Source organism: Melospiza georgiana, chromosome 3 (genome assembly GCF_028018845.1).
Source record: "Melospiza georgiana isolate bMelGeo1 chromosome 3, bMelGeo1.pri, whole genome shotgun sequence".
Classification (NCBI taxonomy): Eukaryota; Metazoa; Chordata; class Aves; order Passeriformes; family Passerellidae; genus Melospiza; species Melospiza georgiana.
Window position 1 is genome coordinate 42230584 of NC_080432.1, and position 23524 is coordinate 42254107.

Sequence of the window (23524 nt, forward strand, 5' to 3'; positions counted from 1 at the left end):
GACACCTTTAAGTAATAATGAACAAGTGTGCATCGACAGAATAATAATCACAGATTGAAAAGGTTACAGCAGAGAAGGTGGTAAAGCTAAGTGCCTGCTTTAATTCCACTGGGTGCCATAATATCAGGACTCGGGAGCTGCACTTACAATATAAAATAACATTAGTGTGGCAATTAGGACTTAATGGTTTGTGGAGAGAAGTCTGCAAGACTTTATAAAAACATCTAAATTAGTCTGTATTCAAGTTTTACATCACTCACACTTTTTTTCTGTCTGTATTGCCCTCTCCCTCAAAGGCAGAGTTCTTTTAAAATACTGGGAAGAAATGCTAGAGGAACTGGGGACACTTCTCAGTTTGTATATATGGGTATAATCTGAATTCCAATTATTCAAATTGAATAATTTTTCATTTATTCAAAGTAAAGAATCTGGCCTAGGGTGCCTGAATAAAATTGCTGACCTACAGCAAGCATTCAATTGCTCCAGTAAGCAAAGAAAAAACCAAATCAGTAGATGTAGTGACCTGGTGTCCTGGTCACTAAATTTTGACCTATCTTAGGTGCACGCATCCTACAGCACTTAGATAAATACTACTCCAATGAGACCTTTTTGAGTGAATTCATATCCCACACATTTTGTTTGGACCTTCTGCTTGTCTCAGAAGGAAGAAGTCACCCAGATTTGCAGGAGATAATCTACAATTTTTAAAATTCCGCTGAATTCTGAATTCTGTCACCATAATAGCAGGGTACCAATGACCTGCAGTGCTGGTCTTGCAGAAAACCTTGGAGAGCATTTGGAAATTTCTCCATGTATGTGGGATAAGAAGCAGGCAAAAAACAGGGCTCTGTTTTTTGAAGTCCACAACATGGCACCAGATTTTTGACTTCTATGAAAATACGTTTCTTCAGCAGTTTTCATAAATGACTTCCATGCAGCACATCAGTCAATGGCTGACTGTATAAATCTCAGACACTGAAAGTACACAGAGCAATTGTCTCCGTTCCTGTCTCACCATCACACAGTTCTGAAGCTATCTGAAAACTGAATTTATACACAGTTCTCTGATCACAGGTGGCAACAGTTGATTTCCTCAAATTTACAGTAAGAACTGACAGAAATGAAGTACGTCCTTGCCTCTTCATTGATCTCTCTTCCCTTTTCTTTCACACACATACAAATTTTCTGTTTCAATTTATTGTGTATATCTTATCTCTGGTAGATGTTTATATGACTGTACATTCTCTGTCTGAAACTGAAGGCTCAGACACCACATAGGTCTGCATTGGTCCAGGTACTGACAGTACAACTATTCTATTCCTTCCAGGAGAGATTTCAAACCACTACTTTCCTTTTAGGATAGGCTTTTTGTAGGTTTGTTGTGAAAGAAAAAAGTACATGCAGGGTTTTGATTGCTGTCTTTCAATAAGTCTGTGAAAATATACAGGCAATTTGGAAAAAAAACTCAAAACACTCCTGAAAAATTCTTTAGTGTGAAGTAAAGACACAGAAACACGTTGTCCAGAGAAGCTTGTACATATCTACATCCATGCACACATCTATCTAATAATAGTCAGAATTCAGAGACAGACACAGAATTTTCATTTTTCTCACCAAAACAAAAGTAAAATGGCCAAGCTTACCAAAAGGGAGGGTTCCAAATAGAGAGGCTGGATGCAAAGACACTGTACAAGCAGCTGTCTGCCTCTAGTGCTGATCATGATATCAATTCCTTACTGAAAATCAGGGACTCTACTCACTACACTTCATTTCCCCCTCTTTTCAAAGGAGAAGAGCTTCAGACACTGCCCCTTTAGGTATGGTATCCTTCATTTCTGTGATAACTGAACACATAAAAAGCATCAAGGATTAGGATTAGAATTTTGTTGCAAGACCTGTGTGAATCAGGGAAATGAGAATACATCAAGATGAGGCAGGGTAAGCAAACTTATCTTCTTACAGGTGCAGGATTGGTTTATGTGATCTTCCCATGTTTTTCTTCCCTTCCCCACTGTGGAGCAGAAGAGTAAAATTAAACTCATTAGCAATAAATGTATTACTTTGGTGCTGGGTTTCTAAGCTTATCCCTACCTGGTGCATTGGAATTTGAATATTTAATTACTGAGTTTATCCTTTTGTCAAATACATTTTTTAATGTAATATTCTGCTCTTCTTTGTGCCTACTGTGTGGGGAATGTGTATATGCTCATGCCTATATACTGCCAATGTGTCCTTTTAAGCAGATACAAGGAGGAAGGATTTACGTATTAAATACCAATATTTTTTTTAATAGCTGACCTTACAGTGATTAATGACCAAAACCACAAACTACCCTGATTTCAGATTCAAATCTTATCTCTTTTGAACACAATCACTCCATAAACTTGTAGCATTAACAGACCACATGCAAAATCACATGTTAAACAAAAAAAAGCAAATAGTTTTTCATAGAAAAGAGAGTCTACTTCAATTAGTGCAGACAGTGACCTTGAAATTTTTAGTATATTTTAATTTTATGAGCCATTCAAATATTGGATTGATGGAGACAGAAAAAGTATCCAGTCTGAATCCACTAATTAGGCTGATTTCCGGCTGAAAACATTTTGGTAAAAGAGTTCTATGTTTCATTTAGGTAAATAATGATGTGATCTGCAACTGCTTTAGCTGGCATGAAAATTCTGAGGCCTGTCACTCTGTGTGCTTCAAGGCAAAGTATGGATCCAAAGTCAGTGATTTTTATTGTGACACTGCTATATTTGGTATCTTTCATAAAGGTCCTATACTTAAATTATTTTGACAGATTGTCAGCTTCCATTAAAAAAAAAAGTTTTTGGCCCTCCAGACTATGGAAAAAAAACCTCTTGACTAAATTTAAAGATCAGAATGTATTTCAAATGCCATTTTTTTTTAATTTTGACACCATAATATCTTGTGATTGGATTGTGATGAGCCTTGCTCATGATTTTTTGAGAACTTAAGGCCTTCCATCCTGCGTGTATGACTGGGTCAGAAGGAAACCACATCCTTTCTCCCTTCTGACTAAAGCCTGTTGACTTTGTCCTTTACAACACCTGTCAGAGTTGACAGCCTGCTATAGGACACTTAAGCTGGAGATTCCATGAGACCCACTAGAGAAGTCAGCCCTTCTCAGTCCCTACTAGGGACACCCACTGTCAGCTACAAACCTAGGGTTTGTCTAACCCAATTCTTCAAGAGGAAAACAGCAAGTTCTCACTGCCAAATGGAGGCGTCTCAGCTGAGCATCACACACTGCACCTCAGCTCCCTGTGTCCCTGGGGGCTCCAGCCCGGCGCGCTAAGCCGCTAACAGGATAGCAGCCCTCCTCCACACCCTCCAGCTCACCGGATTTTGAGGGACAGAATGAGGTTTAAGGTTAACTACCTGCTTCCAGAAGATTACAAATAATTAAATAAGGCAGGCATGTGAAAAGATTCTGAGGACTCCCGCAGGGGGAGCCTCCTGCCCCTCTGGTGGCACGGGTGGGTGGGGATTGCCAGGCTGGCATGGGGACAGCCGGGCTGCTGCTGCAGGTGGCCACATGCACAGCTCCCTGAGCCATCTGCTCTGAATTACACTGGATTAGACACACAGCACAGACAAATCCCTTCCTGCTGCTTGTGTGAGATAGATTTATCCCATGTGAAATATGGCTCCGAGGAAGGGGCTACCTTTCTCACTTGCTAAGGAAAGGCAGTGAACAAGGAGAGAGTCTACAGCCAGATAAAATGAACAGCACTCCTAAATGAGAAATGACACTTTGGCAGGCAGTCTTTTTTTTTTTTTTTTTTTTTATAGCCCCAGCACAAAGTAAAAAAAAAAAAAAAAAATTAGGACAGGTACCAAAAGCTTCATGCAGGATTCTCTGAAGGCAAGAAAAGGCACAGGCAGGCAAAGAAGTCAGTAGAAATAGCACTGGATTCATAATTGTTTTACAGAGATGGAAAGTACATAAGAGGAATGGACAAATCTGAGGCAAAATGTCCTTAAGCACCATTTACATCACAGCTCCAAAGACAAAATCCATTTCATTCTTGACTTTCCTAGGTGGTTGTCTTGCCACAGGAGCAACAAAACAAACAAAAAAAAAAAAAAGAGCTACAGAGCAAGTCTGTTACTAGTATTTCAAGAGCCTGTACTTTTTATCCAGTTCTTATTATTTTGCTTAATTCTGCACGCATACTGCTCCCTGAGAGGCTGTCCTGAACCCAATGGTCATGACCCAGCATGGCTATGTAGCCCTGTGGGTTTATGAGGCACAAATTATGCTTACTTTTACTTTTTCCACCTATATAATGGCCTTTGGCAGAGCTAATATTTGCTTCTTTCTTTTCCAAACAGCTGCTGGTTCTGCCTTACAAATACCCACTTTTCCTTGTGAATGAAGCACATTGGAAAACATAAGGGAACAATGGAACCAAGATGCCAGTCTCTAGCTTCAAGAAGCTAAATAAGAAACAGTTCCAAATGAAGTCAAGCCCTGTACCTGCCTCCCTAAACCTAATACAGGGTAGGGTGCACTTTTCCATGTTACTTGCACCCACAGTTCAACCCTTTTAAAATGAAAGCTCTCCTTGCCTTTATAATGCTTGGGAGGAAAGAAGGGGGAACAGTGAACCCAGAGCCATGCAAGAGACTGAAGCAAGGTTGGAATAAAAGCAAATAAAAAGGAAGAGAAACACTGTAGTAATGGCAGAGACTACAGGTTCTGAATATGTCATAAGAAGAAGGAAAAATGCCTTCTCTTTCCAAATGCTGTGCAAAAATAGACCTTCGTCAGAGAGTTTAACATTGTTATATCAGGAAACTAGAAGGATTTACACAGTATCAAACAGATTTTGAGATATAATACTGAACTCTTTTACAATAGGAAAAATTAGAATCAATTAAAACCAATGGAATTATCCCAGACCTATATATGTTACATTGTCTAGGACTGAAAGAGAGTATTTTTTGCCATTTCTAGTCAGAAATTACTGATTAATAAAATAAAAAATATTTATATGAGCAGGCTATTCCTCATGAGGCATATTTTTTTTGCATAATATTTCAGGAAAATACTGCAAAACTGTCCTGAAAGGACATTTCAGCTCCTTTTCAGAAATAAAAGGCATAATTTTCCATTAAAACAGGTGTTTTCTTCCATTATGAAATGAAAAAATACAACTCAACAATGCAAAATAAATTGAAGAATGGTTTTCTTTTTCTTCCAGTTGGAAATGAATGCTATTTTCAGTATTAAATTTTCATAGAACAAGAAATCTATTTCCTATGAAGTACTAATAAAGACAAGTATATGACTAATCAATCTTATTTGTTTCAATGCCATCATCTTTGACATAAAGAAATGCTGTACTTCCAAAAGCTCTAATTTTTTATGTCCCTTAAGACTATATCAGCCGCAAGACAGTTTTGGCTGTGTGTTGTGCTATGTGGTTTGATTATGCTGCAAAACTTAATAGAAATTTCATGTTTAGCATATGTTTTCGTTGGTCCATACATTGATTGAACAGCTCTGTACATAATTATATAATTAATTAATAATATAATTAAACTAGTTACAAGTTGTGTCAGCAAATCCTTTAAGTATCATATTCAGATTTTATAGTTCTTTTGATAGGCACAGTCTTCTATCTTACTTCTGAATGGGACTCAGTAGTGGTACAACACAGGTTTCCCTGCACATTACTGGAGCACAACTTAGTTAACTGTATTACTTGATGAAGTTCGGAGAAAATGCTGTTGCCAAATTCCAGAAAATTTCTTGGAATAATCCTGAAAAGATGACCAAAATATTCCTGGATTCTGTTCACACTTGACCACTTTACTTCTAAACCAATCTACAAATTTTTTCAGAAAATTTCCCATATTTTAGGGAAGAAGTGAACAATTTGCCTGTTGTGATCCTTTCATTTCCAAATGACCCCAAGATCATATGTTAAGTGGCACAAGTAAGGTCAAATGAGATTGCTTACAGAATACAGCAGACATCACACAGGATTAGAGAAATGTCAGCCTGGCTTGATGTATCATCTCTGACAATTTTAGCAGCAGGCTCACAGGTGCTCTGTGACTGTAAGCTAAATACAACCCCCTTCTTTGGTTTGACAATAATTTCTTTCCTACAGGACTTACGAGCCTGGCTGAGGTCTCCATGTACTGGCTTCTTGTGACAAAGTTTTGTCAGGGGGAGACTTCATGGGCAGCTTCTGTGAGAAGATCCCAGAGGATTTTCCCAGCTCTGACAGAGCCAAGCCAGCCAGCTCCAAGACGGAATCACCACTGGCCAAGGCCAAGCCCATTAGCACCACCAGTAGCATCTCTGGGATAACAGATTTTAGAGGGCAGGTAAAAACTGGGCAATTGTGGCCAGATCCTGTGGGGAGCCCACACTGGAACAGGTTCCTGGCAGGACCCATGGAAGAGGAGCCCACACTGGAGCAGGTTTGCTGACAGAACTTGTGAGCCCATAAGGGACACACACTCAAGATGCCTGTTCCCAAAGACTGAACCATGTGGAAGGGACCCATTCTGAGGCAGTTCATGAAGAACTGTAGCCTGTGGGAAGGACTGAGGTTTGGAAAAGTTTGTGGAGCACTGTCTCCAATGGGTGGTATCACACAGGAAGAGTGTGAGGAGTCTTCTCCCTGAGGAGGAAGGAGCATCAGAGAAAATGTGTGATGAACTGACTGCAGCCCCCATTCCCTGTTCCCCTGGGCAGCTGCAGGAGGAGGAGGTAGAGAAAATCGTGAGTAAAATTAAGACCTGGAAGAAGAGAGGAGTGGGAGGAAGGTGTTTTAAGATTCAGTTTTATTTTTCATTACCCTTCTCTGATTTGGTTGGTAATAAATTTCCCCCTACTCATATCTCTTTTGCCTGTGACAGTAACTGCTTAGTGGTCTCTCTCCCTGCCCTTTTTTCAACCACAAGCCTAAAATTTGTATTTTCTCTCCTCTGCCCAGCTGAGGAGGGGAGTGATAGAGCAGCTTTAGTGGGCATGTGGCATCCAGCCAGGGTGACCCCTTCACACACCAGTGAACAGCTCACTGAAGTTTATTTACATTAAAAACAAGTACACACATGTAGGTCTTTCTGGTGGATTCACAGAAGAAAATTAAATGGGAGATCAGTTTGTCTCTTCCATTTAGCTCTGTTTATCACTGATATTGGAAGTTCCTGTGGTCTGCTGCTAATTCTTTTAACTGGCATTTCATAATTACATGGTCATACATCTGTTATTTAAGATAGGTGGTTGTCCTTAACGGCTCTTAATAAAATTAAGACACACCCTTCTGGAGGTATTACTTATTTAGTAATCTCATGATATCTCAGTAATATTTTTGATTCACTCCCCCTGTGTGTCCCCCTGACCCCACTGCTCCTGCCAATGCTATGTGGCAAAACAGTACCGTTGTCACTTCCAATTACGCTGGCAGGAGCTGAGCCAAGGGCTGTGGGCCTAATGAGGTGTACCCAACCAGGAGCAAAATGCAGCTCCACTTCTATTCCCTGGGTGACAACTATTTTGTGAGAGCAATCCATACCTGGTTACCTTCAGAAGTGGAAATAAACATGCGTGCATAATTACAGTGTGATCTCCTGCCCTGCCAGGGTGGGGAGGGAATTGGGCAGCCACGAGAAGCATGGGAGGATCCACAGGCCGAGCCATTGAACACGTTCTGCTGCTGTGATAGCAGCATCTGTCTTGGCTAGTTAATACTCTCGTTGGTAGCAAACAAGAAGGGGCAGTAGGCTTATTTCTGCAGGTGTGAAAAGCAATCAAAACCTCCCACTGACTTGAGGGAGAGAGCACAAGCAGGCGCTTTGCAAGGACACAGTGCTGCTGAGTGCTCTTTAGATAAGGCTACAGCAAGAGCTCTGTTAGGAAAACAGACAATAAAGAGAAGCAGAGCACTTAGGCTGGGATTAGTTTTACCTACTTTAGCCATCTAAAACTTTAGTACCTTACATAGATTATTCATTTAAACTCTCTCTGCAGAGGAGGGATGCACTTCAAGAGACTGACTAATCCTTTCTGCTCCATCAGCAGCATATAGGGGTGTCTTTTACAGAATTAGGGTGATGTAGTCTCCCATAAACAGATCACATAAACTCTCTGGATGGCCACGAGCAACAAAGATAGTTAAATCCTTTGGAGATGACCTGCAATCTGACTTTAGTTAGCAAGCAGAATATTATGCTTTCCATTGCCTTTAACTGGATAGATATTAGTCTATAGTAGCCAAGGAATAAATTCATACTCTCAGAGGACCTGGTAGGACTATTTTATGCAAAAAAAAATTGTTTAAATCTGAGAAACTATGTAAATGCATGGGGGCAAGCAAGCAACAAAGAGAGTAAAAAATATCTTCCTGTTTTGTCTCTGCATTTCAGGTTTGATCTTTCCTGACAATCTACCTATTGGCACTTGATGCTGTGACAGTACAGGTTTGCCAATCCTTCTCTCAAGCTAAAATTCTGTCTTTGTAGGGAGAGAAAACAACAGGAATGAATGGCACCGAATCCACATAAGATACAGAGAAATTTTTGGGTGCCTATTATATCTTGTGAGATAAAAACTCTGATCAAGCCTAGAAGAATTTGACAAGGATATGTTTGACAGGCTCCAAGTAAGCCAACCTTAAATCACATTTACCATGCTAACTTTTACCTAGTAGCACTGAATTTGAATAAGTGGTGCATGAAGGGCATTGTGACAGGCTTAATGCACAAAGATTTATTAGTGGGGTCTGGAGGTGAAGATATATATACCAACCTCCAAGTTACTAAAGGTGTTAAAAACAATGGGAATAGAAAGACACAAGCAGGGGTAAAAGCCAAAGAAGGCTTCTCTCTGTCACCAGCTGGGAGTCATTGCCAGGCAAGCATTCCCCTCTGCGGTCTCCCTCATAACAGCAGGTTATATAACAGTGATGGCAGCCATCCTCATCCTCATGCTCATCCTCATCCCCCCACACTTCATACCTACATCACAACCTCTGCCAGGTCTTATGGGCTGTTCCCACTTGTGCTGCTCTTCATGCTGACTCTGGCACACTTAGCTGGCCACAGGCACTGCACACAGACTGGCACAAATCTTTGGTGCAGGTGTTTCACTGGATAATCCTGACCAGGCATGTAGGTGACCACTGCCTGCTTTGCTGTGCTCTAAGCTTTGTGTTTCTGTCATAAAAACTAAAATTCATAAGATGAGCTGTAGCAAAGGTGTAGGAAGAAATTCTTCATGCCAATGGCAGCTGGATCCTGCAAGAACTGTATGTATGGGCTTGAAGGTACAAGAACATGAGGCCAACCCTGTGTGTCCAACAGAATGAAGCAAGTGACAAACTGCCCTCACAGCTCAAAGCCCTGCCACAGGAGCCCTGGTGAACAGTTACCGTAAGCTTTGAGCAAAGGCAGCAAACAGAAAGTGTTCAGCTTCACAGTGATTGCAGCACCTAAGGCACTGTGCAAGAGGAGAATGTCTTTTGGCTGTAGAATTCTTTATTTCAGAATTCCTCTTCCTTAAAGCAAAAATCCCCATCCCACTGTAGCAAACACATTGTGTTACACAATTCTGAAAAATGCTGTAGTGTGGCTTAAAAAAGTCTCCGAACAACAAATGTTTATATTTTATATTAAATTGACAAAAGTGTCATATTTTCTTTCCCTTAATATCAAATTTTAAGTCTATTTTTACAATGCTTCCAATTTGTTGAAAGCAAAAGTAAACCTGGGAAAATATTTGCCACTTTCACTTCAGGCCTTAAAAATCAAATCATTGCCCTGGAATCAGCTTTAATGAAATAACTCTTTTATAATGTGAAAATATTAAAGTATCTCTTTGAACCATATTCTACACAGCCTTTTTTCTTTCTCAGTGGTATGTTTTTCACTTCATGCTTCGCTTTAACCACCTGCATTAAACTTGCACCTTCACATGTAAACATCCTGGATTTTACTGCGATATTCTTTTTCTTCTGATAATGTCCTCTTTCTTTCATTCCCTATCTTCTTGTCAAGTTCTCTTTTACTTCTTTGTTGCACTCTCACTCTCTTCTTTTCTTTTGCAATATGTCCAAGGAAAAACCTGGAATAAAAATTTCAAAACAGGCTGTGTTATGGATATAGGGATCTCTCAAGGCTTTTTAATTTCCATGAGAAATCAGAGCAGGTTGTATAATCCCTTTGAGGACTATGCTCCCCAGTGTAATCCTTTGGCCCACAAGAATAAAGTTCTTCCTTCTCACTCAGTACAGAGCCAAGGACTCCAGATCCATTGTCTCCCTTTAAAAAATACATGGCAAACGTGGGCTCCTCTTCCCTTAAACATTGCAGATTTTCTCCCTAGAATGTCCTAGATAATGGAGAGAGAGGTGGTCGTTGGTTAGTAGGTAAGAAAATAGTGACTGTATCAAATTATTCCAACCTTGAATTGATAATTGAGTTCTTGGATACTTCACATAATGAGAAATTCCACTTTGGTGAGGAAGCCGAAAGTCAGTGGCATGGGTTGGTGCCCTGATATTTGCACAGGTTGCATGACATGTATGCTTTGTCAGTCAAATTCTCTTCACTGAGAGTCAAAACCTGACCCCTCACTCAGACCCAAGATGACACATTTCTGGAACATCCTTCCTTCCATGTTTCTTAACAAATTTTCTCGCCTTCCAACCATGTATTTCTAACTTCTTATGCTGGGCCCTGAGTGTGAGGAGAAGACCTTTACTGTGTTTCTACTCCTACAAAAAACACTCAGTCATCATCAGTCAACTTAACTGGCCATTATCCACTGTGAAGACACAATGCAAATAAAACCTGCCTCTGCTTCTTTACAAGAAAGAATGCTTCCTTCTCAGTCATATGTTAATAAGGAAAAAAAAAGGAAAAAAAAAAAAAAGAGAGAGAGGGACATGGCAATTTCCAATTAGCAGCCTCTGTATTCCTCTGCACTCAGTGTTTAAAATAAGTTGAGATTGTAGACTGTGCACACAGTGATAATATTCCCATGCTGACTTGGCAAAGTACAACTGTGTCCTTTATGAAGCAATCATGCTTGCCTGGAGCAAGAGGCAAAGTAAAACTATGGAGTAACCATCAAGAATCAAGAGAGCAGGCGAGTGCCAAGTGCCTGCAAGTATACAAGTACCAAACTAAGCAGAATTTACCTCTCCACCCACAGTATGGCAACAGAGAGGCCCTGCTCATCTGTAGTAGGGTTTAATACAGATGGCATGTAATGCACCTATGTACTGCCAGCTTAAAACAGTAACCTTACTGTTTTAAGCTGGCAGTACATAGGTGTATTACATGCCAGAAAATGCAGTACAAAATGGTGCCTCTTAGTGCATGTTTGGCATGCTGCAGGGTCTGGTATCATGATTTAGGTCATGGCCATGATGAGGGCTCAGTATCAGTTTCTGTGATGAGTCTCTGCCCCATGGCAGTAGCTTGCTCAGTCTTTCTCCTCACTCACAGGTATTCTAGGTGAACAGACTTCATCCCAGGGATCATCACCAGCTATGCTGGCTCACTTACTTCTGTAAGGCAAAACCGTGAATATCAGCAAAGGCCAGCCACAGAAAGAGTCACTGTGACTAGAAGAGGTTAGAAATTAGTGCCCGGAAATTCATGTGACAGCTGCAAGAGACAATGGGGAGAAGGAAAGGTGCTGATATGCAGAAAAGATGTCTCCAGGTGATCTGGTCCAGCCAAAAGGGCGGATGTGCTCTTGCCTTCAAGTTCACCCCTGAGAAGCCAAAGGATCTCATGAGCCTTTTGCTCAGCCACTGTCACTGTGCTGCATATGCATGTAATCCTTCTGCTGGAGATGCCAGCATTCCACATGTATCATTCCAATACATCAGTCCAAATGGCTAGTGCAGGAAATATTTCTGCCTGTTTATGCTTGCAAATTTTCCTGTTCTACTGGGTGTTCAGACAGGCTCACAAAAGCAGCTGTAAATGAATTAGCAGGCAAATTACTCTGCACACTGGAAGATCAGAAAGAAAATGCAAAAAGAATGATACACATAAATGCTGTGTTTGTTGTAAACAAAGAATTGTGTTTTTCTTTTCATATCCATATTCATAATGACTCTAATAGGGCAAGGCAAAAAAAAAAAGAAAAAAAGAAAAACAAAAAGAGGAGACAAGGAAACAATTCTCTTATGAAAAGAGATAGCACATACCTCTCCTCTGGACCATCCTACATCTCAAAATCAACATAAAATGTCACCTCTTCCAATTGATAGAAAGTTCCTTGAAATGAAAAAGAGACTACAGAAAAGTAGTGCAGACTACAGAAAAGTGTTCATGTGAATGACATCTCAACGACATGAGATTCATTTGCATTGAAACAATTGAGGAACTATTGGTATTCATAAAACATTCACATACCAGACCCTTTATGCTCAGGAAATTTAAAGGAAACTAGAAAACACTCACAGGAACAAGAACATCTAAAACTGAAGGATTCTTTCACTACAAATAATGATTATGATAGTATAAAGCTTTTCAATTTTAAGTGTTCTAACTGAGAAATTTCATAAAGCTTTTGAAATATTAATAAATGTTTAATTTTCCAATATATATGTGAAATAGTTAAATACTGGTTACCTTTCAGGTAGAGGAAACAAGTGTAGTTGATTCGCTGAGTCCTGCTAAGATTGAAAGCTTCTCAGACCATAATTTATTTACAAAGTAACCCTTTGGTTCTATCCTTTCATCAGCCCCCTTAAACTTTGAAGATAAGAAGAAATACTAGAAAACAGGAGAACACATGGTTATTCCTTCATTCTTTCAAAAAAGAAAAACAAAACCAAACAGCATAAATTCCATCAGATTTCATTAAAAATCAACTATTTTAATGGTCCGGCGTTCATTTCTGCAGAAGAGAGATAAACTAAATATCCTTGGTATCTGCCCAAAGGGAATATTTAGATTATCTAAGCTGTTACATTAGCAAGAGTTCTATCAGGCAGCCAAACAAGTGATTTATGTTCACAATGCTCCCTCCATACATGTTGCAGGGAGCTGGGTAAGGCTCTAAACTTTAATGCAGTCATGGTTCCACAAGCATAAATGCTGCTGAACAGTCACAACAATTCACAGCACTGCACTTTTCACCTGCAGAGCATCAAATGCATCAGGAGCTGTGCAAGTCCTACTTTCATTTCAGAGATGGGAAAACAGAGCAGCCAGAGACACACAGCAGCTGAGAAGAGAATGCAGCCCTGATAACTTCCCATGATGGCACAAGCCCAGACTTGCAGGATTTAATTTTCAAATTTAACTAAGAAAGCTAAGTGAAAATTCTCCGTGAGGGAAGGGGAAGGAGATGGGAGGAGAAAGATACATCAAGCAGAACACTACTGAGGCTGGCTCCTCTAAGATCAGCTTTATCTCGCCCATGATATGTGTAAAATGGGATGTGTTGAGTGCCAGCCAGTCTCTTGTTTTGGACTATACTGCTGCACAGATGAGTGATTCATATTTTCAGTACACTGAGAAAACATGTGGTCATATCAGTGTATTTTAATCTAGCAACACTGGACAGCTTTCCCCCAGACAACTAAAATCTACCTCCTTCATTTTAACTAATCCTCTGGGCTAAGGAGCCAGTCTTTCCCTAAATAGTCTTCTCCAGGACACGCCTCCATACCTCTTTAAGCCAGGCTGGGGTTTGCTGTGGACAATGAACCTTATTGCGTGCATTGATACCAGTTCTGTGAGATTTGCAAGCCACACAAGACTTCAATTTGTTTAGTTCAAATATTAATATATAGTCAATGTTATATTAATATATGGTTAATGTTAACATCCATTTACTGAGTCTTACAATCACAGGTCCACCACAACCATCACTGACATTTCAACCACAGGTTCTCACAAAATGGGGAGTAAAGACATTCAACATCCAAGAGATATCTGTAAATTGAAGTATCCAATAACATACCCTTGCCACTCTGACAGGAATTCCTCTCATTGGTTTGTTACTAATGAGAATCATTAGAATGCTGAAGGAGCTAGCAGTGCAAGGTCACTCTCCATCATCATTATAGAATTGTGGCAGTTGAGGGAGGTGTCTAATTACTGGAAAAATTCTTATATTACAAATTTCTTCCAAAAAGACAGGAAAGAAGATGTTTTTAAGTACAAAAATAAACATCAAGGTTTATCGATTCCTATTCGCTAGAAAAACTCACAACACAACAAAAGCAAAACCCCCAAAAAACACACAAGCTTATGTACACAAAACACTCAAACCTGTCACAGGTTTCAGTTTCATGGATCCTACATCCAATCTTTCTGTTAGAGAAACCAACCTGGTTAACCAGATGGAATGCCAGCATCACCGCCTGAGTTAGCACATTAATGCCTTTTGGCCTAAGCTGGCAGAAGGGTTATATTCCATGCACTGAAAAGCCATGACAGAAATCTTTCCTTCAAACAAGTTTGATGGAAGCTTTGTAGACTTCTTTGCACATTTCTCAGTCCACATCACAGGCCCCTTGCTCACAACCAGAGGTTACTGTGCACAGATGGTTCCAAAAAATGAAACCAATGGTTGTCCATGATGGTGTCACTGTAGATTTTAAGTGTATTGATACTTTTAAGGCTGTTGCAAAGTAAATATCCAAAGGACTAAAAATAAGATGTCTTTGTATAACCAAACACATCGCAGTTTTTAAACACAAGACTGTACCTTTTAAAGTTATGCAACAAAAATCGGATTTGGCTACAGACAGTAATAGCAATTATCATACTTTTTACTAACACAAATCTCCTGTTGGACATTTTCATTGTTTGTCCTCTTACCACTTTCAATTCAAGGATAATCCTACAGACTGAGCACTGTAATAAGATGCTGATTAATGTTTTACATCCAGGAAGAGAATAACTCTAGTCCTGTGTGAGCCAGTATTGTCTGGTTTACATAGTCAATATCAGATGTTCTCATTAAAAGCAATACTGAAGTCATACAATTTATTGTCCCAGCCATTAGCTATTGGCAGCTAAAACCTCAAATATTGCAGTAATAATTGCAATATAATTTCACAGACAGACCACAATATATGAACTTATGTATCAATTGGGAAAGCAATCCAGCTACCTCAGAGAGACTAATATGAAGCTCTGAGATCAGATGAGGACCCAGAAGATCATCTAAGGAGAGCCTGTATAGTCAAAGTTCTTGAACTTTTGACAGAGTTCCCATTCAGGACTGTCTAGAAATGGGATGTGAAGAGAACAATTGTGATCCTGTGAAATTCATGAAGAAATGATGAGAAATATGCTAAAAAGAAGTCCTTTTCTCAGGATAGGTACATTGCAGGATACAGAAATCTGGTCTGAGCTTTAGAGCCAGCTGCATTTAAGACGATGTTTTGACTTCCAAATCTTTGTTCTGTCACTTGTGGATATTTCTTGTGGAGTCTAAGGAAGTAAAAGTTGATTTGTAAGTAATATGTCAATAAATAAAAAATAAGTGAGCAATGACCCAATCATGAGTATATATGCAAACAATGTTAAATAGATTTCTCTCTTTTCTCTTTATACACACAGTCTGTATGCAATTTATTTATAGATACACACTGAATATATAAAATCATTAAATATACACTGTAGGTACATAACGTACATGCATATTCACTACATAACTCAATAATATTTACAAAAACATGAAACTGGGACAGAAATAATTAAAAACCTAGAAATCAAATATTTTAGAGCTCATGTTGAAGCAGATGTCTGGCTTTCCTCCACATGTGGCAATGATGCTGTCTGTGGGGTAGATGGAGAACATCAGGTGTCTCAGGGATTAAGAATCTCTCTGTAGCTAACAATTGAGAAGCTCTGAGGAAAGGTTTCCATTCCAGACTTCCCCTGACCTTCAGCATCTGACATGAAGTTTTTGGAAAGTAATGCTCCACTTTAAGGCAATAAATTATTCTGAAATTCTGAAATGGCAGGTATCATTTGCATCACTTCTTTTTCCCTTCTCTTCCCCCCTTAAAGAGGGCATCTAATTCTGTTCTGAATGCCCAGCTGCATATCAGGTGTTGAATGGGGCTGGCACAATGTGAGACCTGTGGATGACATGCCTTCATGAATTGGAAACTGGAAGGCAAAGTAAGCCTATTTTACCTCCCATGCCCTTCAGTCGTGCAGTTAAAATGAATACAGATGGGTATTTAAAACAATAATAGACATCCCTTTTTAGAGAGTGAAATCCCACTGGTGGGAATTAGGTATTGGTCTTTAATGTTCCTCTCAGCTGACAGAGCCCATTTGGCTTTGTGATAAGTTTTAGCATCCACATATTTGACAGGTCAGTTTATTTGAATGTCCTTAGTTTTAAAGATACTTCTTATTTTCCTGTTCATCAGTGCATTTGCTGCACCAAACAAGGCTCACGCATTTACTTGCTTATGGCTCAGTACAAATGAAAGCATAAGGGATAATTGTAAGAGAGAGTGGTTTAAACATCTCTGAATCCAGGATGGAGTTATGCTCAGAAACCTGCACATCCCTCATTTGCCACAGGGTGGAAACAATCTCAGGAATGCATCTTCATAACATTGCTGCAGCAGCTCAAATGCAGTAGTTAGGTGCCATATGCTGTACACATGGAGGCAGATGCAGCTGATAGCTTCAAACAGCTCTGAACAGAGCACATGATACAGCTTCAATGCTTTTTTACACCCAAGAAAACAGCATGGCTCCTCAGGTGCTTTTCTAATCTAGTATTTAAACAGTACATTACTTTTATAAAATTCCATGTAAAACATGTTGTTTCAAAACAAACTAGATAAGTGTAAAGAGTTAGTGTACTAATAAAAGGAAGAAGAGTTCAGATCCTCAAATGCATTTAAGCGCTTAATGCCCCCAAGGCATTTGTCTCCCATTAGATTTTGAATGGACGAATTAGGACATAATCTGCTCTTCTGAGCTCAGGCCAGAGAATTTCTCTCCTGCATCACTAATTTGGGAAGATTTTCTAATGATCAAAGACAAATATATCTCTAAAAAATACTTTTGATGGTGGAGAGGGGAAATAACATAAGACACATCCCTTTTTTCTCTCTACTGACTTGAATAAGTGATTTGAAGGCATGCACAGAATGCTCCTGTTCCTCCCAAATAAGGGACTAGTTAAACTCATTCAACTCGAGGCAGCGGTGTGTCTTGCAGTGCAGCAACCCCCTCCTGGTGAGCCAAGCAAGCAATCTCTGAGTTCTCTGTTCTCCCCTAGATTGCTAAAATGATAGAAGATTTCTGTCCCCTGGAGATGCCAATCCAGCAATCTTGAAATTTCTTAATATTCATATTGGGCTAAGAGAATGTTTAGATTTGTCTGTCATGACTGGTGCTTTTCTACTCCAGCTCAGTCTTTTTATCCACAGCTGTCTGTGGGTTCTTCCTGCTTTTCCTTTAACACGACATAGGTGTAAAGCACTTTTATCTTGAGAATTGTGTTCAGTTTGTATTTTAAAGCAGATGGCATTTCCAGTGCAACATCAGGGGGCTTATTATAGTCAGCAGCTTTCTCTGGGAAAACAGCAGCTTAGTACCAAATGAGCTGATCTGAAGCCTGTATGAAAAAACTGTGGCTTCAGAGCTGTCCCATTTTTGGTGTTGTCTGCTTCAGAGGAGCTTTGAAGCATTTACTCCCAGGGCTAACATCAGCCCCATCCTTGCAGCATCCTTGCAGTACAAGGGAGCCCTTTGAGCCAGCGTGCTGCCACTGGCATTTTGAGAGCTGCACATAACTGGCAGGAGAGATGTTCACTGGCAAACCTTTCTGCCACTTTGCCATTCCCCTCCAGATGTGTCACATCTCTCACTCAGTAGATCTCCACGTGCCCCCGCAGTGCAAGCGCGCTTTGCGCAGTTTCAGTTCTGGGCACTGTGGTTAATCACTGTCATTTCAGCATCTGGAGCCTGGGAAAGGCTGCCAGGCCCTTCTGCACAGCCCCGTGAAGCTGTTTGCTTTCCTCTGACCCATAAAACAAAGAAGAAAAATGGTGACAAGTCATTAACAAGATATTCTGTGTTTCGTTTTATGAGTGCCAGCTGTTCCCCAGCAATCACTCATATAAAACCAGCAGTAAAACCTGACTGCTGTGGGATGTGAGTGCAGACCACATGAGCACTGAGCAGCTTTCCAGTTAGGGAGAGAGGGGATGGTGCCACGGCACTGTGTGGGCCAGCAGCTCCCCAGGATCCCTGGGCTGGCAGGGAGGGAATGTGACAGCCTGAGGGGCACCGGGGCAGCCCCAGCCTGGGACATTTTGGGCACGTCCCCTGAGGATGGGGGAGGCCAAGGCAAGGCTGGGACAGGGGCTGGTGGGTCTGGGCAGGGCAGGGCTGTGGGGAGCTGCAGCCCAGCCCTGTTGGGTGTTGCTGGGACAGGGGATGGTGGCCATGGAAGATTGCCGTGGGATCCCGGGCCATGGACAGGGTGGAGCAGCCCTGGAGTCCTGGGAAAGGGCAGGCAGGGCTGGTGGTGCCCCTCAGGCTTGGCAGGTAGACAGAAATATGTGGAATACTTCTATAACGAGGAAGACCCTGACTTTAAGCAACTCAGGTGAATATCTCAGTGCTGCCATAAAACCATGACAAGTCCATGATGTCTGGTAAATGTCAGAACCCAGGACATCCCCCTGGCTGTCCTGAGCAGCCAAGACCTCCACCAGGGGTCTCAGAGACCCTGGCACAGAGCTCAAAATGCCTGTGGTTTTGATTATGACCTGTGGAGCAAGTTACCAACCTTAGATGAAGATCTGCAAGCCATGACAAATCAAGTAGAATGATAGTGAATTCATCACAGAGTGAAAAAGTTGATTCTGGGGTTTCTAGAAAGGAAGTTCACAGGGCAACATAGAGGGTTCTAGGTGTGTCCAGCCTTTCTTCTTCTTGGCCTCCATCTTCTGCTGTGATGTTGGCACTTTGAGATTGGTTTAGAGTAGAAGCTCACAGTCTAACATAGGTGATAGGTATTGGAAAGTAATTGTAAACATTGTATATGTAGGTTTTAGTATAAAGACATACCACAGCCCAGGGGCAGGCAGAGTGCCTTGGACGGTTGTGCTGAGCAGACATCAGCAGGACAAGAGAAAGAATTTTGTAGATAAGATACAATAAACCCCATTGAGACTGAGAAATGAAGAGCCCTGACTCTTTCTTCAAGCGCCAGGCTGAGAAAAGAGACTTTCCAACTTTTCTCAAGGTCACTCTGACCAGCTAAAGATCCCAACAGGTAAAGGCTTGGCCAAAGTCTGTGTTTCCTTTGTAATGAAAATTAATGAAAGTATCCTTAGTTCAGCCAAGAGGGGCCAACCAAATAACAGCTACAATGACAGTAATCATGGAGTCAAAGCTGGATCCATTCATTTACCTGGGGACTCCAGCCTGAAATCCAATGCTATTATCAAACTAAACCCCTACAAACTCTTTCTGCTAATGCTTGGGAAAATGCCTGAGCTGGAAGATTGAGTATCAGACAGGCAGTACTCAATGTTCCATGTGCTGCTTGAAGAGATTCCTAAAATAATTGGTAAGACATACCAAGGGCCAGAAAACAATTTAGATCAGAATTTTCTAAGTTTGTACCTCCAAACTGAGAAGGACCTCTATTGTTTGCTACTGATTCTTATGAATCTAGCTTGCTTCAAGGCAGAAACACAGCGTGGGAGTCTCCATAGACATTCTCATTACATGCCCAAAGATCTTCCTGCTTCATTCCATCCGAAATTTAATTGTATGAAGGAAAAGCGAAACAAAAAGGGAGAAATAAAGTCCCCATGGTGGAGAGCAGAGGACCTTCTGCAACATATGCTATCAGAAATGAACACAAAATGGCAGCAGCCTCCAGCAAACACTTAGAAATTTAAAGATGCAACACATAGAAAATTAAGCCTTAATTGCTTCCAACAATAGCAGCATAAGCCATAGCTAGTTGTCACCTGAACCATCTGCTCCCCCAAGCAGCAGCTCTTAACACAGGCATCAGATTGAAAGTTCCTCTCACTTCAGGCACACACTCAGTTCACATCAGAAAAATAGCAACAAAAGTCAAGTGTTTTCCTCTACATTTCAACATACAGGAGATGCAATAGCAGGATTAGCCACAGAAAATACAAAGACAGAAATTGTAGCAGTCATGAATGTCTCTGCAGAACAAGCCCAGTCCTGTTTCACACAAATGCTGACAAAACTGATAAGCACATTTTCTCCTTACAGTCAGAATTTATAACCTGAAGTGGCTGTTATAATGGAAAAGTAAATGATCCCCTGATACTCAATCAATCTTGTGAGAAATAACCTGAATAATGAGTTACAATTGCAAGAGATGAAATTAAGACAAGAACAGTTAAATAAGGATCTTAAGGAACGGATAGCATTTAGTATGGTATTGGAAACCTAAATTAGACTTTAAAATGTGTGCAGAGACAGAGGAGGAAGGGGGAGAAAATAAGGAACTGGAGCAGAGGCCTCAGATAAAGATGAGCCTTTGATGAGAAGTAATCAGAAGCAATGTCAGATTCACATTATTTGAGGAAAAATCCCCACTTCAAATAGAATTTTTTATGCAACTACGTTTAGAGCTTGGCACTATAGAAAGATTTCCATTTACAGTATGAAATACTGTAAAATGCTTACAGCTCAAATCAATTTGTTGCAGATGTGATTAGAAGTTGTCTCTAAGACCATGCTGCAGCACAAGATGTGGAACCAAGCTAATAACAACTCACCCGACAACAGTGCAACAAAAGGAAAGTATTATCCCTATTTTAAAGGGAGAGACTGGAATACATGGCACTTCAAAATCACCTCGAACACTAATGACTAATTGTTGGTTTTTATCATAAGGGAAGGGCGTATAGGATCCTGCCATAGGTTCTTGACTACAAAATCAGATTTGAAAAACAACGAACCAGGAATAAGATATCTTAGTGTTTACCAATATTGGATTAGGTGCAATGACCTTTGTTTTCCATCCAGACTTGATAAAACTGAGTTTTCCTCATAGTCCTACCTAAAGCTGGAACATATGAGGTTGGAATTTATCTCATCTGACTGCATATGTCTGCATTTCACTGAGTGCTCTTGTACTCCAGGTTTATAACAAATGGGGAAAAATTGTCACCCATAGGATATGATTCAACTTGTGTCAAAGCAAATGTTTAATTCAGGTGAGAAAACTGATGTTCTCTCATTGCCCACAAACTTAGCCTGGTAGGATTAGTTAGATGTTAGCTCTGACATTTATTCTGCAGATGTCCATGAGATGAGTGCCTCAGGCACTGGAAAGTGATAATTAAACTGTAAACTATATCCTCTGGTCTATATAAGTATTATGATAACATTGTCTTTTCCCCTTCTCAAGTTCTCTCCATGTCTGTTCAGGTCATTTTTATTGCATCTAATAAAAATACAACTAAGTGCTGGGGAAATACAGCAGGAAAAAAAAACATGATAATTCACACTTTGTAGCATAGGGAGGAAATGAGGTGAATTTTTGTAACCATTGATGATAATACATAGTGCTTGATGACTGTTGTCATCCGGATTCTTCTGCAGGGCACTTTAAATCAATAATGGCAGAAACGCTCACAAGAATCTTAAATAAAGGCTATTTTGCATTGCCAGGGAATTAAGGATGGAATAATAGATCTGTCCTACTGATTGCCTATTTATGTATTCATTCACTGTCTAGTTATTTATCTATTTCTCTAGTATTTGCTGGCTGATGTATCTCCCTATTAAGATATTTTTTAAGGAATGCCTCAGGTTATCAGTCACCTTGAGACGAGTACCTGTGCTAACTCCTGTGATTCTGTCCTGTAGACCCATGATAAGTGAACCAAAAGGAGACAAGATCATTATTGAAAGGTTAAACAATGGAAATGACCAAAGGGGAAGTTTCAACAGATGGTTTCTGTCATGACATCGGTTAAATCTCTATTTTACAAAGTGTTTTGTTACATTGCAACAAAAAAAAAAAAAAGGTGAGGACATTCTTCTTTGCAACATAATGGAAAACATCAGAGGAAAACCATGACAGAGGCCACTATTGTCCAATTTGGAGTTGTAGAGTTCCCCTTCAGGAAATACTGAGTTAGAAGACCTACAATATTTCCTGCAGTATTTAGTGCTGGGTTTGGCTTTGACATCAGCTGGGTTTAGATCAGCTCCTTCTGTCACAGCCTTGATAATCATGCAGAACCTGAAAGATGTTGGAATAATCAAGCTTTCATATAAACAAGGGCATATTAAAAGTATTAAATGCATACCTAGAGACACAACTGTGTAACAGCTACCAGGCAGTTACAGATCACTGGCTTTTGAAAATCACAAAGAGAAAAAAATCTTTTATTTTGTATTGTTATTATTTCAGTGACATTCTGTAATCCAACCAAAGCCCTGCTAAAACTAATTAAAGGAGTTTTCATCTTTATTGTATTGTGCTATTTAACTATGGTCATGGCACCTGGAAAGAGTCTCCTAGCTGAGGATGATTATTAAAAATAAAATACATTGTAAATAATAACCCTTAATAACCATCCTTTCAGAAATGTTGAGACTCTAGGTACACTTGGAGCAAAACCTGCTGTATTGCAAAAGGAAAACTGAAGCTTGACAAAGTTTTGTGACCCCTCCCTCCCCAACAAGTTAGTGCTAGTAGCATCACTGCAACCTAGACCATCTACTTCATAGTCTTAATTTTTCTCTCATTAGGATATGGTCCTAAAGTGATTCCTGAAGTCAGTCTATTCCCATTATTAATTACAGTGTTAATTCCCTTCAGCCTGAAGATTTAAGACACTATCTAAACATAAAGATGAAATCTAATTGCTGCTTGCTTTTAAATGAGTAGCCAAGAGTTTTTGTAGCACTGGATGAAAACACATGTGTCATTGGACACCAGTGAGGTTGAAAACATGGCTTAGATTTCACATTAAAAATTAAGCCTTGTTAGATACCATATCCTGATAGCCAGAATCACATCAAAGTTCACAAACAATCAGTATCTGATGACTGTGGTGCTTGACTCAGAAATGCACCACCTGATGAAAGCATCTCTTTGCTGTGAAGGTTAAATAGCATTTCATGACAGGTGAATGATTTTGGGAAGGAAAAAAAAAGAAATCTCTGTAATGCAAATGGGATTATACATACAGTTTGTAAACATGAAAGGGATGAAATGTCCCTGCTCTGCAAATAAATTCTCTGCACCAGAAGAAATAAAACATCAATGCATATAAATCAAGGCCAATCTGTATGACTTGGGCATAGGGGCATTAATTTTCTGGGTTTTTACTTTTCCTACTATTTTTAGCACTGGGGTGCATTGCAAGAAATAGTGTTACACTTCCAGGGCAGGATTGAGTTCCATGGGCTCAGAATCCTCTCCCTGATGTCACTAAATATTTTTTTTCTGTGATCTTGTGTATTAATCTCTTCATTTCTTTAATTCCTAACTAGACATCCTGGTAGT